Here is a 16,855-nt window from a genome sequence, read left to right as displayed (position 1 = left end):
TTTCCCTCTTAGAACTGCTTTTGCTACGTTCCATAGGTTTGGGTATGTTGGATTTTCATTCTTACTTGTCTCAGTGACTTTTGAAATTTTCCTATTAATGTCTTAATGAGACCTATTGATTTCTTGGGTGCATGCTATTTAATTTCCATGTCTTTATAAAATTTCCAAGGGCTTTCCTGTTGTTGATTTCTGGCTTTATATCACTGTAATCAGAAAAGATACTTCATATGATATCTGTCTTCTTAAGTTTGTTAAGACTTATTATGTGTCATAATGTATGATTGGTCCTAGAGAATGTTTGGTGTACAGTTGAGAATAATTTGTATTCTGCAGCTGCTGGATGATGTATTAGTCTGTTTTCATACTGCTGATAAAGACATACCCGAGACTGGGTAATTTACAGAGAAAAAGAGGTTTCGTGGACTCATAGTTCCACGTGGCTGGGGAGGTCTCCCAATCATGATGGAAGGCGAAAGGCACATCTTACATGGTAGCAAACAAAATAGAATTGAGAACCAAGTGAAAGGGTTCCCCCTTATAAAACCATCAGATCTTGTTAGACGTATTCACTACCACAAGAACAGTATGGGGGAAACCGCCCCCATGATTCAATTATCTCCCACTGGTTCCCTCCCACAACATGTATGAATTATGGGAGCTATAATCAAGATGAGATTTCGGTGGGGATATACAGCCAAACCATATCAGGTGAGATCTTCTTTACCTGCTAGGTCCATTTGGTCTATGGTATAGTTTGAGTCTGTCATTTTTTGGTTGATTTTCTCTTCATATAATCTGTCCATTTTTAAAGTGGAGTGTTGAAATTTCCTACTAATATTGTATTGCAGTCTATCTCTACCTTTAAATCTAATATTTGCTTTACATATCTGGTTGTTCTGGTGTTGGGTACATATATAGTTACACTTAAGTAACATATATGTTACGTCCTCTTATTGAATTGGACCTTTTATCATTTCATTATACAGTGACATTCTTTTTTTATATAGTTTTTTTATTTAAAGCCTTTTAAAATATGACATGACTGTGGCTACTCCTGCTTGCTTTTCATTTGTTTGCATAATATATATTTTTCCATCTCTTCACTTTCAGTCTATTTGTCTTTAATAGTGAGGTAAGTATCATGTAGGCAGCACATAGGTGGGTTTTGCTATCTGAATCCATTCATCCACTTTATATCTTTTAAGTAGAGTTTAATCCACTTCTATTGAAGTTTATTATTGATAAATTAGGACTTCCTTCTACCATTTCATTAGTTGTTTTTTAGATTACTTGTTCACTTCTTCCTTTCTTATTGTTTATCTCTCTAGTTTGGTGGTTTTCTGTGGTGCTAAGCTTTGTTTCTTTTCCCTTTTTTGGTGTGTGTGTGTGTATCTGCTGTAATTTATTTCTTTCTGGTAAGTGAAACTAACATACAGAGTCCTGTATTTGTAACAGACTATTTTACACTGATAACAACTTAACTTCTGTCACATAAAAATACTCTTGACTTCTCCCCCTCACACACACAATTTATACTTTTGTTACCTTACATTGCATCTTTATGAATGGTAGACTCAATGGAACATAGGATCTATGTCACAACTAAATCAATTATTTAATGGCAGCATTAAAGCAGCCCAAAGAATGTGAAAAACTGGTGTGGGTGTATTTAACTTTTTAAAAACTATGTTTCATAATGTTTTCATTAAAAGTCTTTATCAGTTTGCTAATGCCTAATTTTTACAACCAGCCACCATAGATTTTACAGGATAAATAAATTATTTCAGTGGTAATTGAAGCAGAATTTTTGTTGCTCTTCTTACCCTTAGAGATTGTGTATTATCCTCAGACGTAATTCTTTGATTTTTTTTCTTTTCATGTTGTTACACATAGTTACCAACAATCAACGTGAGAATAACCTTTGAATATTTTCAAGCCTTAAGATTTGTTTATACAGCTGCACAATTAGACAACCAACACTCTTGGGTCTTTACCTCTCAGCATTCACCTGATTATTAACTTAAAGGTATGATGGGAAAAGTATCAATTTTTCTTGGTCACTTAGATTTAGAAATATGTAATAACTATAAGCTTGGGTCTGCTTCTTCAGAAGCCTAGGAAGTGGAGTGATGGTTCTCTGAAGAGGCTGGAAACAAAGTATGTGTTTCCAGAAGGCTTAATAGAACATGTTGAGACATAGGCCATTAACACAAAAGTGAAAGAAATGCAAAAAATGTATGAAAGTAAGGATTTGAGAAGGGAAATTTTATTTTTAAGTCTAAGATTCCTATGAATTATATGAAAGTAAATGTCCTATCCCTAAAATTAGCCAAAGGAAGCACTTCACTTATCAATGTGATATGACTTTTCATACTCTTATCTAAAGATATCCTAAACTAAGATCCAGTTTTCTAAGAAAAGACCTTTTACTCATGCTTTAAAGCATGTTAGATGATTCCTACCACATCACATCATGTTGTTTACATGTATGATTTAAACTGCATTTATTCTTCAACTCACTGGTTCCTTAGGCTTCTTATCTTTCCTTGCACGCTTAGATAATTTTATGTAAAATTGATTTTTAGAAGTTTAGTTGCTGGGCGTAATGGCTGTCACCTGTAAACCCAGTACTTTGGGAATTCAAGGCAGGAGGATTTCTTGAGTCTTGGAGTTTGAGGCCTGCCTGGGAAAGATGACAAACCCCATTTGTACAAAAATAAAAATATTAGCTGGATATGGTGGCACATGCCTGTGGCCCCAGCTACCCCAAGTCTGAGGTGGGTGGATGGCTTGAGTCCGAGAGGCAGAGGTGTGAGCCAAGATCATGCCCTGCTCTTCACCCTGGGCAACGAAGCCAGACACTGTTTCAAAAAAAAAAAAATCTAGTGAGATTAGATTTCTATTTCTATGTGATTCAAAATTAGGAGAACTTCAATGCTAATGACTATTAAAAAATGGCCATTGCAACTTGCATGTTCTATGAAGCCAGCATACACAGCAACGTGCTACCTAAAAACCAAGCTATTTAATATGTAGCTTAGATTTCAGATTCGATTGTCTTTGAGGTTTCATTATTGCAGAGATCAATTGCCAGACCAAATATAGACTAATTATGTACTTGGTCTTTTTTCATATGAAACATCCCAGCCTTGGGTATAAATTAAGAGCAAATACGGATGTTTATACCGATAGCGGTGTAGATATTTCAATGTTTATACAGTTAGCGGTGTAGATATTTCCATGTCTATACAGATAGCGGTGTGGACATTTCCATGTTTATACAGATAGTGGTGTAGATATTTCCATGTTTATAGAGATAGCGGTATAGATATTTCCATGTTTATACACATAGCGGTGCAGATATTTCCATGTATATACAGATAGCGGTGTAGATATTTCCATGTTTATACAGATGGCAGTGTAGATATTTCCATGTTTATAGAGATGGCGGTGTAGATATTTCCATGTTCCTACAGATGGCGGTGTAGGTATTTCCATGTTCATACAGATGGCGGTGAAGATATTTGCATGTTCATACAGATGTATGTGTACATATTTCCATGATCATACAGATGGTGGTGTAGATATTTCCATGTTCATACAGATTTCGCGGTAGATATTTCCAAGTTCATACAGATGGCGGTGTAGATATTTCCATGTTCATACAGATGGCGGTGTAGATATTTCCATGTTTATAGAGATTGCGGTGAAGATATTTCCATGTTCATACAGATGGCGGTGTAGGTATTCCCATTTTTATTCAGATGGCGGTGTAAATATTTCCATTTTATACAGATAGCGGTGTAGATATTTCCATGTTCATACAGATTGCGGTGAAGATAATTCCATCTTTATAGAGATAGCGGTGTAGATATTTCCATGTTCATACAGATTGCGGTGAAGATAATTCCATCTTTATAGAGATAGCGGTGTAGATATTTCCATGTTTATACAGATAGTGGTGTAGATATTTCCATGTTTATAGAGATAGCGGTATAGATATTTCCATGTTTATACACATAGCGGTGCAGATATTTCCATGTATATACAGATAGCGGTGTAGATATTTCCATGTTTATACAGATGGCAGTGTAGATATTTCCATGTTTATAGAGATGGCGGTGTAGATATTTCCATGTTCCTACAGATGGCGGTGTAGGTATTTCCATGTTCATACAGATGGCGGTGAAGATATTTGCATGTTCATACAGATGTATGTGTACATATTTCCATGATCATACAGATGGTGGTGTAGATATTTCCATGTTCATACAGATTTCGCGGTAGATATTTCCAAGTTCATACAGATGGCGGTGTAGATATTTCCATGTTCATACAGATGGCGGTGTAGATATTTCCATGTTTATAGAGATTGCGGTGAAGATATTTCCATGTTCATACAGATGGCGGTGTAGGTATTCCCATTTTTATTCAGATGGCGGTGTAAATATTTCCATTTTATACAGATAGCGGTGTAGATATTTCCATGTTCATACAGATTGCGGTGAAGATAATTCCATCTTTATAGAGATAGCGGTGTAGATATTTCCATGTTCATACAGATTGCGGTGAAGATAATTCCATCTTTATAGAGATAGCGGTGTAGATATTTCCATGTTTATACAGATAGCGGTGAAGATATTTCCATGTTTATACAGATAGCGGTGTAGATATTTCCATGTTTATACAGATAGCAGTGTAGATATTTCCATGTTTATAGAGATAGTGGTGTACATAGTTTCAATTTTATACAGATAGCAGTGTAGATATTTCCCAGTTCATACAGAGAGCGGTGTAGATATTTCCACGTTTATAGAGATGGCGGTGTAAATATTTCCATGTTCATACAGATGGCGGTGTAGATATTTCCATGTTTTTAGAGATGGCGGTGTAGATATTTTCAAGTATACACGGATGGCGGTGGAGATATTTCCATGTTTACACAGATAGCGGTGTAGACATTTCCATGTTTACACAGATAGCGGTGTGGATATTTCCATGTTTATGCAGATAGCGGTGTAGATATTTCCATGATTATACAGATAGTTGTGAAGATATTTCCATCTTAATACAGATGGCGGTGTAGATATGTCCATGTTCGTACAGATGGCGGTGTAGATATTTCCAAGTTCATACAGATGGCGGTGTAGATATTTCGAAGTTTATAGAGATAGTGCTGTAGTTATTTCCCTATTTATAGAGAAATCTGTGTAGATATTTAAATGTATATGCAGATAGCTGTGTAGATATTTCCATGTTCATGCAGATAGCCGCGTAGATATTTCCATGTTCATCCAGATGCTGGTGTAGATATATCCATGTTCATACAGATGGCGGTGAAGATATTTACATGTTCATACAGATGGCGGTGTAGATATTTCCATGTTCATACACATGGCGGTGTAGATATTTCCATGTTCATAGAGATGGCGGTGTAGATATTTTCATGTTCATACAAATGGCGGTGTAGATATTTCCATGTTCATAGAGATGGCGGTGTAGATATTTCCATGTTTTTACAGATAGCAGTGTAGTTATTTCCATGTTTATAGAGATAGCAGTGTAGATATTTCCGTTGATATACAGATAGCTGTGTAGATATTTGCATGTTCATACAGATAGCGGTGTAGATATTTCCATGCTCATACAGATAGCGGTGTTGATATTTCCATGTTCATACAGATAGCGGTGTAGATATTTCCATGTTCATACAGATTGCGGTGTAGATATTTCCATGTTCATGCAGTTAGCGGTTTAGATATTTCCATGTTCATACAGATGGAGGTGTAGATATTTACATGTTCATACAGATGGCGGTGTAGATATTTCCATTTTCATACGGATGGCAGTGTAGTTATTTCCATGCTTATAGATATAGCAGTGTAGATATTTCCATTGATATACAGATAGCTGTGTAGATATTTGCATGTTCATACAGATAGCGGTGTAGATATTTCCATGTTCGTACAGATAGTGGTGTAGATATTTCCAGTTTCATACAGAGAGCGGTGTAGATATTTCCATGTTCATACAGATAACGGTGTAGATATTTCCATGTTCATACAGATAGCCTTGTAGATATTTCCATGTTCATACAGTGAGCGGTGTAGATATTTCCATGTTCATACAGATGGCGGTGTAGATATTTACATGTTCATACAGATGGCGGTGTAGACATTTCTATGTTCGTACAGATGGCGGTGTAGATATTTCCATGCTCATGGAGATGGCAGTGTAGATATTTCCATGTTTATGGAGATAGCGGTATAGGTATTTCCATGTTTATAGAGATGGTGGTGTAGATATTTCCATGTTTATAGAGATGGCGGTCTAGATATTTACATGTTTATTGAGATACTGGTGTAGTTATTTCCACGTTTATAGAGACAGCGTTGTAGATATTTCCTTGTTTAAACAGATAGCGGTGAAGATATTTCCATCTTGATACAGATAGCGCTGTAGATATTTCCATGTTTATACAGACAGCAGTGTAGATATTTCCATGTTTATAGAGATAGTGGTGTAGATAATTTAAATTTTATACAGAGAGCCGTGTAGATATTTCCAAGTTCATACAGATAGCGGTGTAGATATTTCCACGTTTATAGTGATGGCGGTGTAGATATTTCCATGTTCATACAGGTGGCGGTGTAGATATTTCCATGTTTATAGAGATGGCGGTGTAGATATTTTCATGTTTACACAGATGGCGGTGTTGATACTTCCATGTTTACACAGATAGCGGTGGAGATATTTCCATGTTTACACAGATAGCGGTGTGTATATTTTCATGTTTATGCAGATAGCGGTGTAGATATTTCCATGTTTACACAGATAGCGGTGCGGATATTTCCATGTTTATACAGATAGTTGGGCAGATATTTCCATGTTTATACAGATAGCGGTGTAGATATTTCCATCCTAGTACAGATGGCGGTGTAGATATGTCTATGTTCGTACAGATGGCGCTGTAGGTATTTCCATGTTCATACAGATGGCGGTGTAGATATTTCGAAGTTTATAGAGATAGCGCTGTAGTTATTTCCGTATTTATAGAGAAATCTGTGTAGATATTTCCATCTATATGCAGATAGCTGTGTAGATATTTCCATGTTCATGGAGATAGCGGTGTAGATATTTCCATGTTCATCCAGATGCCGGTGTAGATATATCCATGTTCATACAGATGGTGTTAAAGTTATTTCCATGTTCATATAGATGGCGGTGTAGATATTTCCAATTTCATACAAATGGCGGTGTAGATATTTCCATGTTCATAGAGACGGCGGTGTAGATATTTGCATGTTCATACAAACGGCGGTGTAGATATTTCCATGTTCATAGAGATGGCGGTGTAGATATTTCCATGTTTATACAGATAGCAGTGTAGTTATTTCCATGTTTATAGAGATAGCAGTGTAGATATTTCCATTGATATACAGATAGCTGTGTAGATATTTGCATGTTCATACAGATAGTGTTGTAGATATTTCCATGTTCATACAGATAGCGGTGTAGATATTTATATGTTCATACAGTTAGCGGTCTAGATATTTCCATGTTCATACAGATGGCGGTGTAGATATTTCCATGTTCATACAGATGGTGGTGTAGATATTTACATGCTCATACAGATGGCGGTGTAGATATTTCCAGGTTCGTACGGATGGCAGTGTAGATATTTCCATGTTCATACAGAGGACGGTGTAGATATTTCCATGTTTATAGGGATGGCGGTGTAGATATTTTCATGTATACACAGATGGCAGTGTAGATATTTCCATGTTTACAGAGATAGCGGTGTAGACATTTCCATGTTTACACAGATAGCGGTGTGGATATTTCCATGTTTATGCAGATAGCAGTGTAGATATTTCCATGTTTATACAGAGAGCGGTGCGGATATTTCCATGTTTATTCAGATAGCGGTGCGGATATTTCCATGTTTATACAGATAGTTGGGCAGATATTTCCATGTTTATACAGATAGCGGTGTAGATATTTCCATCTTAATACAGATGGCGGTGTAGATATGTCCATGTTCGTACAGATGGCGGTGTAGATATTTACATGTTCATACCAATAGCGGTGTAGACATTTCCATGTTCATACAGTTAGCCGTGTAGATATTTCCATGTTCATACAGATGGCGGAGTAGATATTTACATGTTCATACAGATGGAGGTGTAGATATTTCCATGTTCGTACGGATGGCAGTGTAGATATTTCCATCTTCATACAGGTGGCGTTGTAGATATTTCCATGTTTATACAGATAGCAGTGTAGTTATTTCCATGTTTATTGAGATAGCAGTGTAGATATTTCCATTGATATACAGATAGCTGTGTAGATATTTCCATGTTCGTACAGATAGCGGTGTAGATATTTCCATGTTCATACAGATAGCGGTGTAGATATTTCCATGTTCATACAGTTAGCGGTGTAGACATTTCCATGTTCATACAGATGGCGGTGTAGATATTTACATGTCCCTAAAGATGGCGGTATAGATATTTCCATGTTCGTACAGATGGCGGTGTAGATATTTCCATGTTCATAGAGATGGCGGTGTAGATATTTCCATGTTCATACAGAGGACGGTGTAGATATTTCCATGTTTATAGGGATGGCGGTGTAGATATTTTCATGTTTACACAGATGGCAGTGTAGATATTTCCATGTTTACGCGGATAGCGGTGTAGACATTTCCATGTTTACACAGAGAGCGGTGTGGATATTTCCATGTTTATGCAGATAGCAGTGTAGATATTTCCATGTTTATACAGATAGCGGTGCGGATATTTCCATGTTTATTCAGATAGCGGTGCGGATATTTCCATGTTTATACAGATAGTTGGGCAGATATTTCCATATTTATACAGATAGCGGTGTAGATATTTCCATCTTAATACAGATGGCGTTGTAGATATGTCCATGTTCGTAAACATGGCCTTGTAGATATTTCCATGTTCATACAGATGGCGGTGTAGATATTTCGAAGTTTATAGAGATAGCGCTGTAGTTATTTCCATATTTATAGAGAAATCTGTGTAGATATTTCCATGTATATTCAGATGGCTGTGTAGATATATCCATGTTAATGCAGATAGCGGTGTAGATATTTCCATGTTCATCCAGATGCCGGTGTACATATATCCATGTTCATACAGATGGCGGTGAAGATATTTCCATGTTCATAGAGATGGCGGTGTAGGTATTTCCATGTTCCTACAAATGGCGGTGTAGATATTTCCATGTTCATAGAGATGGCGGTGTAGATATTTCCAGGTTCATACAAATGGCGGTGTAGATATTTCCATGTTCATAGAGATGGCGGTGTTGATATTTCCATGTTTATACTGATAGAAGTGTAATTGTTTCCATGTTAATAGAGATACCAGTGCGGATATTTGCATTGATATACAGATTGGTGTGTAGATATTTGCATGTTCATACAGATAGTGGTGTAGATATTTCCATGTTCATACAGATGGCGGTGTAGGTATTTCCATGTTCATACAGATAGCGGTGTAGACATTTCCATGTTCATACAGATAGTGGTGTAGATATTTCCATGTTCTTACCAATAGCGGTGTAGACATTTCCATGTTCATACAGTTAGCGGTGTAGATATTTCCATGTTCATACAGATGGCGGTGTAGATATTTACATGTTCATACAGATGGCGGTGTAGATATTTCCATGTTCGTACGGATGGCAGTGTAGATATTTCCATGTTCATACAGGTGGAGGTGTAGATATTTCCATGTTTATACAGATAGCAGTGTAGTTATTTCCATGTTTATAGAGATAGCAGTGTATATATTTCCATTGATATACAGATAGCTGTGTAGATATTTCCATGTTCATACAGATAGCGGTGTAGATATTTCCATGTACGTACAGATAGCGGTGTAGGTATTTCCATGTTCATACAGATAGCAGTGTAGATATTTCCACGTTCATACAGATAACGGTGTAGATATTTCCATGTTCATACAGATAGCGGTGTAGATATTTCCATGTTCAAACAGTTAGCGGTGTAGATATTTCCATGTTCATACAGATGGCGGTGTAGATATTTACATGTTCATACAGATGGCGGTATAGATATTTCCATGTTCGTACAGATGGCGGTGTAGATATTTCCAAGTTCATAGAGATGGCGGTGTAGATATTTCCATGTTTATGCAGATAGCGGTATAGATATTTCCATGTTTATACAGATGGTGGTGTAGATATTTCCATGTTTATAGAGATGGAGGTCTAGATATTTAAATGTTTACAGAGATAGTGGTGTAGTTATTTCCAAGTTTATAGAGACAGCGTTGTAGATATTTCCATGTTTATACAGATAGCGGTGAAGATATTTCCATGTTTATACAGATAGCGGTGTAGATATTTCCATGTTTATACAGATAGCAGTGTAGATATTTCCATGTTTATAGAGATGGTGGTGTAGATAATTTCAATTTTATACAGATAGCATTGTAGATATTTCCAAGTTCATACAGATAGCGGGGTAGATATTTCCACGTTTTTAGAGATGGCTGTGTAGATATTTCCATGTTCATACAGAGGACGGTGCAGATATTTCCATGTTTATAGGGATGGCGGTGTAGATATTTTCATGTTTACACAGATGGCGGTGTAGACATTTCCATGTTTACACAGATAGCTGTGTGGATATTTCCATGTTTATGCAGATAGCAGTGTAGATATTTCCATGTTTATACATATAGCGATGCGGATATTTCCATGTTTATTCAGATAGCGGTGCGGATATTTCCATGTTTATACAGATAGTTGGGCAGATATTTCCATGTTTATACAGATAGCGGTGTAGATATTTCCATCTTAATACATATGGCGGTGAGGATATTTCCATGTTCATACAGATGGTGGTGTAGATATTTCCATGTTCATACAAATGGCGGTGTAGATATTTCCATGTTCATTGAGATGGCGGTGAAGATATTTCCATGTTCATACGGATGGCGGGGTAGATTTTTCCATGTTCATGCAGATGGCGTTGTAGATATTTCCATGTTTATAGAGATGGCGGTGTAGATATTTCCATGTTTATACAGAAAGCGGTGTAGATATTTCCGTGTTTACACAGATAGCGGTGTAGACCTTTCCATGTTTACACAGATAGCGTAGTAGATATTTACATGTTTATAGAGATAGTGGTGTAGTTATTTCCATGTTTATACAGATAGTGGTGAAGATATTTCCATGTTTACACAAATAGCGGTGTGGACATTTCCATGATTATACAGATAGCAGTGTAGATATTTCCATCTTTATACAGATAGCGGTGCAGATATTTCGATGTTTATTCAGATAGCGGTGTGGATATTTCCATATTTACACAGATAGCGGTGTAGATATTTCCTTGTTTATACAGATAGCGGTGTAGATATTTCCATGTTTATACAGATAGCGGTGTAGATATTTCCACCTTAATACAGATGGCGTTGTAGATATTTCCATGTTCCTACAGTTGGCAGTGTAGATATTTCCATGTTCCTACAGATGGCATTGTAGATATTTCCATGTTCATACAAATGCCGGTGTAGATATTTCCATGTTCATACAGATAGCGGTGTAGATATTTCCATGTTCATACAGATAGCGGTGTAGAAATTTACATGTTCATACAGATAGCGGTGTGCATATTTCCATGTTCATACAGATAGCGGTGTAGATATTTCCATGTTCATACAGATAGCGGTTTAGATATTTCCATGTTCATCCAGATGGCGCTGAAGATATTTTCAAGTTCATACTGATTTTGGTGTAGATATTTCCATGTTTATAGAGGTGGTGGTGTAGATATTTTCATGTTTATACAGAGGGCGGTTTAGATATTTCCATGTTTACAGAGATAGCGGTGTAGATGTTTCCTTGTTTATACACATAGCGGTGTAGATATTTCCAAGTTTATAGAGATAGCGGTGTAGATATTTCCAAGTTTATAGAGATAGCGGTGTAGATATTTCCAATTTTATACAGATAGCAGTGTAGATATTTCCATGTCCATACAGATAGCGGTGTAGATATTTCCACGTTTATAGATATGGCAGTGTAGATATTTCCATGTTCATACAGATGGCGTTGTAGACATTTCCATGTTTATATAGATGGAGGTGTAGATATTTCCATGTTTATACAGATGGCGGTGCAGATATTTCCATGTTTATAGAGATGGCGGTGTAGATATTTCCATGTTTATACAGATAGCGATGTAGATATTTCCATGTTTACACAGATAGCGGTGTGGATATCTCCATGTTTATACAGATAGCGGTGTAGATATTTCCATGTTTATGCAGAAAGCGGAATAGATGTTTCCATCTTAATACAGATGGCGGTGTAGATATTTCCATGTTCCTACAGATGGCGGTGTAGATATTTCCATGTTCATTCAGATGGCGGTGTAGATATTTCCAAGTTCATAGAGATAGCGGTGTAGATATTCCCATGTTTATAGATAAAGCTGTGTAGATATTTCGATGTATATGTAGATACCTCTGTAGATATTTCCATGTTCATACAGATAGCAGTGTAGATAATTCTACGTTTATAGAGATGGCGGTGTATATATTTGTATGTTCATACAGATGGTGGTGTAGATATTAACATGTTTATAGAGATGGCGGTGTGGATATTTCCATGTTTATACAGATGGCGGTGTAGATATTTCTATGTTTATAGAGAAGGCGGTGTAGTTATTTCCATGTATATACAGAAAGCGGTGTAGATATTTCCATGTTTTCACAGACAGCGGTGTAGATCTTTCCATGTTTACACAGATATCGTTGTAGATATTTACATGTTTATAGCGATAGCGGTGTAGTTGTTTCCATGTTTACACAGATAGCAGTGTTGATATTTCCATGTTTATACACATAGCGGTGTAGATATTTACATCTTAGTAGACATGGCGGTGTAGATATATCCATGTTCATACAGGTAGCGGTGTAGATATTTCCATGTTCATTCAGATAGCGGTGTAGATATATCCATGTTCATACAGATAGCGTTGTAGATATTTCCATGTTCATTTAGATGGCGGTTTAGATATTTCCATGTTTATAGAGATGGCGGTGTAGATATTTCCATGTTTATACAGAAAGCGGTGTAGCTATTTCCATATTTACACAGATAGTGGTGTAGACTTTTCCGTGGTTACACTGACAGCGTTGTAGATATTTACATGTTTATAGAGATAGTAGTGTAGTTATTTCCATGTTTACACAGATAGCGGTGATGATATTTCCATGTTTACACAGATAGCGGTGTGGACACTTCCATGATTATACAGTTAGCGTTGTAGATATTTCCATGTTTATACTGATTGCAGTGTAGATATTTCCATGTTCATCCAGATGGCGGTGAAGATATTTCCATGTTCATACAGATGGCGGTGACGATATTTCCATGTTCATACACATGGCGGTGTAGATATTTCCATGTTCATAGAGATGGCGGGGTAGATATTTCCATTTTCATACGGTTGGCATTGTAGATATTTCCATGTTCATACAGATGGCGGTGTAGATATTTCCATTTTTATAGAGGTGGCGGTGTTGATATTTTCATGTTTATACAGAGGGCGGTTTACATGTTGATACACATGGCGGTGTAGAGATTTCCAAGTTTATAGAGATAGCGGAGTAGATATTTTCAAGCTTATAGAGATAGCGGTGTAGATATTTCCATGTTTATAGAGATAGCGGTGTAAATATTTCCATGTTTATAGAGATAGCGGTGTAGATATTTCCATGTTTATAAAGAGAGCAGTGTAGATATTTCCATGTTTACACAGATGGCGGTGTAGATATTTCCATGTTTATACAGATAGCGGTGTAGGTATTTCCATGTTTATACAGATAGCGGTGTAGATATTCCATCTTAATACAGATGGCGGTGTAGATATTTCCATGTTTATACAGATAGCGGTATAGATATCTCCATGTTTACACAGATAGCAGTGTGGATATCTCCATGTTTATACAGATGGCGGTGTAGATATTTCCATGTTCATACAGATAGCGGTGTAGATATTTCCATCTTCATACAGATGGCGCTGTAGATATTTCCAAGTTTATAGAGATAGCGGTGTACTTATTTCCATGTTTATGGATAAAGCTGTGTAGATATTTCCATGTATATGCAGATAGCTGCGTAGATATTTCCATGTTCATACAGATAGCAGTGTAGATAATTCCACCTTTATAGAGATGGCGGTGTAGATATTTCTACGTTCATTCAGATGGCGGTGTAGATATTAATATGTTTATAGAGATGGCCGTGTGGATATTTCCATGTTTATACAGATGGCGGTGTAGATATTTCTATGTTTATAGATTAGGCGGTGTAGATATTTCCATGTTTATACAGAAAGCGGTGTAGATATTTCCATGTTTACACAGATATCGTTGTAGATATTTACATGTTTATAGAGATAGCGGTGTAGTTATTTCCATGTTTATACAGATAGCGCTGAAGGTATTTCCATGTTTACACAGATAGCAGTGTGGATATTTCCATGTTTATACACATAGCGGTGTAGATATTTCCATCTTAATACAGATGGTGGTGTAGATATTTCCATGTTCCTACAGATGGCGGTGTAGATATTTCCATGTTCATACAGATGGTGGTGTAAATATTTTGAAGTTTATAGAGATAGCGGTGTAGTTATTTCCATGTTTATAGAGAAAGCTGTGTAGATATTTCCGTGTATATGCAGATAGCTGTGTAGATATTTCCATGTTCATCCAGATGCCGGTGTAGATATATCCATGTTCATACAGATGGCGGTGAAGATATTTCCAAGTTCATACAGATGGCGGTGTAGAGATTTCCAAGATTATAGAGATGGCGGTGTAGATATTTCCATGTTTATAGAGATAGCGGTGTAGATATTTCCATGTTTATACAGATAGCAGTATAGATATTTCCATGTTTATACAGATGACGGTGTACATATTTCTATGTTTTTAGAGATGGCGGTCTAGATATTTCCATGTTTACAGAGATAGTGTTGTAGTTATTTCCAAGTTTATTGAGATAGCGGTGTAGATATTTCCATGTTTATACAGATAGCTGTGTAGATATTTCCATGTTTATACAGATAGCGGTGTAGATATTTACATGTTTATAGAGATGGCGGTCTAGATATTTTCTTGTTTACACAGATAGCGTTGCAGATATTTCCATGTTTACAGAGATAGCGGTGTAGATATTTCCAATTTTATAGAGATAGCGGTGTAGATGTTTCCAATTTTATACAGATAGAAGTGTAGATATTTCCATGTCCATACAGATAGCGGTGTAGATATTTCCACGTTTATAGAGATGGCGGTTTACATATTTCCGTGTTCATACAGAGGGCGTTGTAGACATTTCCATGTTTATAGAGATGGGGGTGTAGATATTTCCATGTTTATAGAGATGGTGGTGCAGATATTTCCATGTTTATAGAGATGGCGGTGTAGATATTTCCATGTTTATACAGACAGCGGTGTAGATATTTCCATGTTTACACAGATAGCGGTGTGGATATCTCCATGTTTATACAGATAGCGGTGTAGGTATTTCCATGTTTATACAGATAGCGGTGTAGATATTCCATCTAAATACAGATGGCGGTGTAGATATTTCCATGTTCCTACAGATGGCGGTGTAGATATTTCCATGTTCATACAGATGGCGCTGTAGATATTTCCAAGTTTATAGAGATAGCGGTGTAGTTATTTCCATGTTTATAGATAAAGCTGTATAGATATTTCCATGTATATGCAGATAGCTGTGTAGATATTTCCATGTTCATACAGATAGCAGTGTAGATAATTCCACCTTTATAGAGATGGCGGTGTAGATATTTCTACATTCATTTAGATGGCGGTGTAGATATTAATATGTTTATAGAGATGGCGGTTTGGATATTTCCATGTTTATACAGATGGCGCTGTAGATATTTCTGTGTTTTTAGAGAAGTCGGTGTAGATATTTCCATGTTTATACAGAAAGCGGTGTAGATATTTCCATGTTTACACAGACAGCGGTGTAGACCTTTCCATGTTTACACAGATATCGTTTTAGATATTTACATGTTTATAGAGATAGTGGTGTAATTATATCCATGTTTATACAGATAGCGCTGAAGATATTTCCATGTTTACACAGATAGCAGTGTGGATATTTCTATGTTTAGACACATAGCGGTGTAGATATTTCCATCTTAATACAGATGGTGGTGTAGATATTTCCATGTTCCTAGAGATGGCGGTGTAGATATTTCCATGTTCATACAGATGGTGGTGTAGACATTTCCATGTTTAGTCATATAGCATTGTAGATATTTACATGTTTATATAGATAGCGGTGTAGTTATTTCCATGTTTATACAGATAGCGGTGAAGATATTTCCATGTTTACACAGATAGAGGTGTGGATATTTCCATCTTCATACAGCTAGCGGTGTAGATATTTCCATGTTTATACTGATAGCGGTGCAGATATTTCCATGTTTATACAGATAGCGGTGTAGATATTTCCATGTTTATACAGGTAGCGATGTAGATATTTCCAAGTTTATAGAGATAGCGGTGTAAATATTTCCATGTTTATACAGATAGCGGTGTAGATATTTCCATCTTAATACAGATGGCGTTGTAGATATTTCCTTGTTCATAAAGATGTCGGTGCAGATATTCCCATGTTCGTACAGATGGCGGTGTAGATATTTCCATGTTTATAGCGATGGCGGTGGACATATTTCCATGTTAATTCAGATAGCGGTGTAGATATTTCCATCTTTATACAGATAGCGGTGTATATA

The sequence above is a fragment of the Gorilla gorilla genome, chromosome 9 (assembly GCF_029281585.2).
Source record: "Gorilla gorilla gorilla isolate KB3781 chromosome 9, NHGRI_mGorGor1-v2.1_pri, whole genome shotgun sequence".
Lineage (NCBI taxonomy): Eukaryota > Metazoa > Chordata > Mammalia > Primates > Hominidae > Gorilla > Gorilla gorilla.
Note: the sequence above shows the minus strand (reverse complement) of the source record.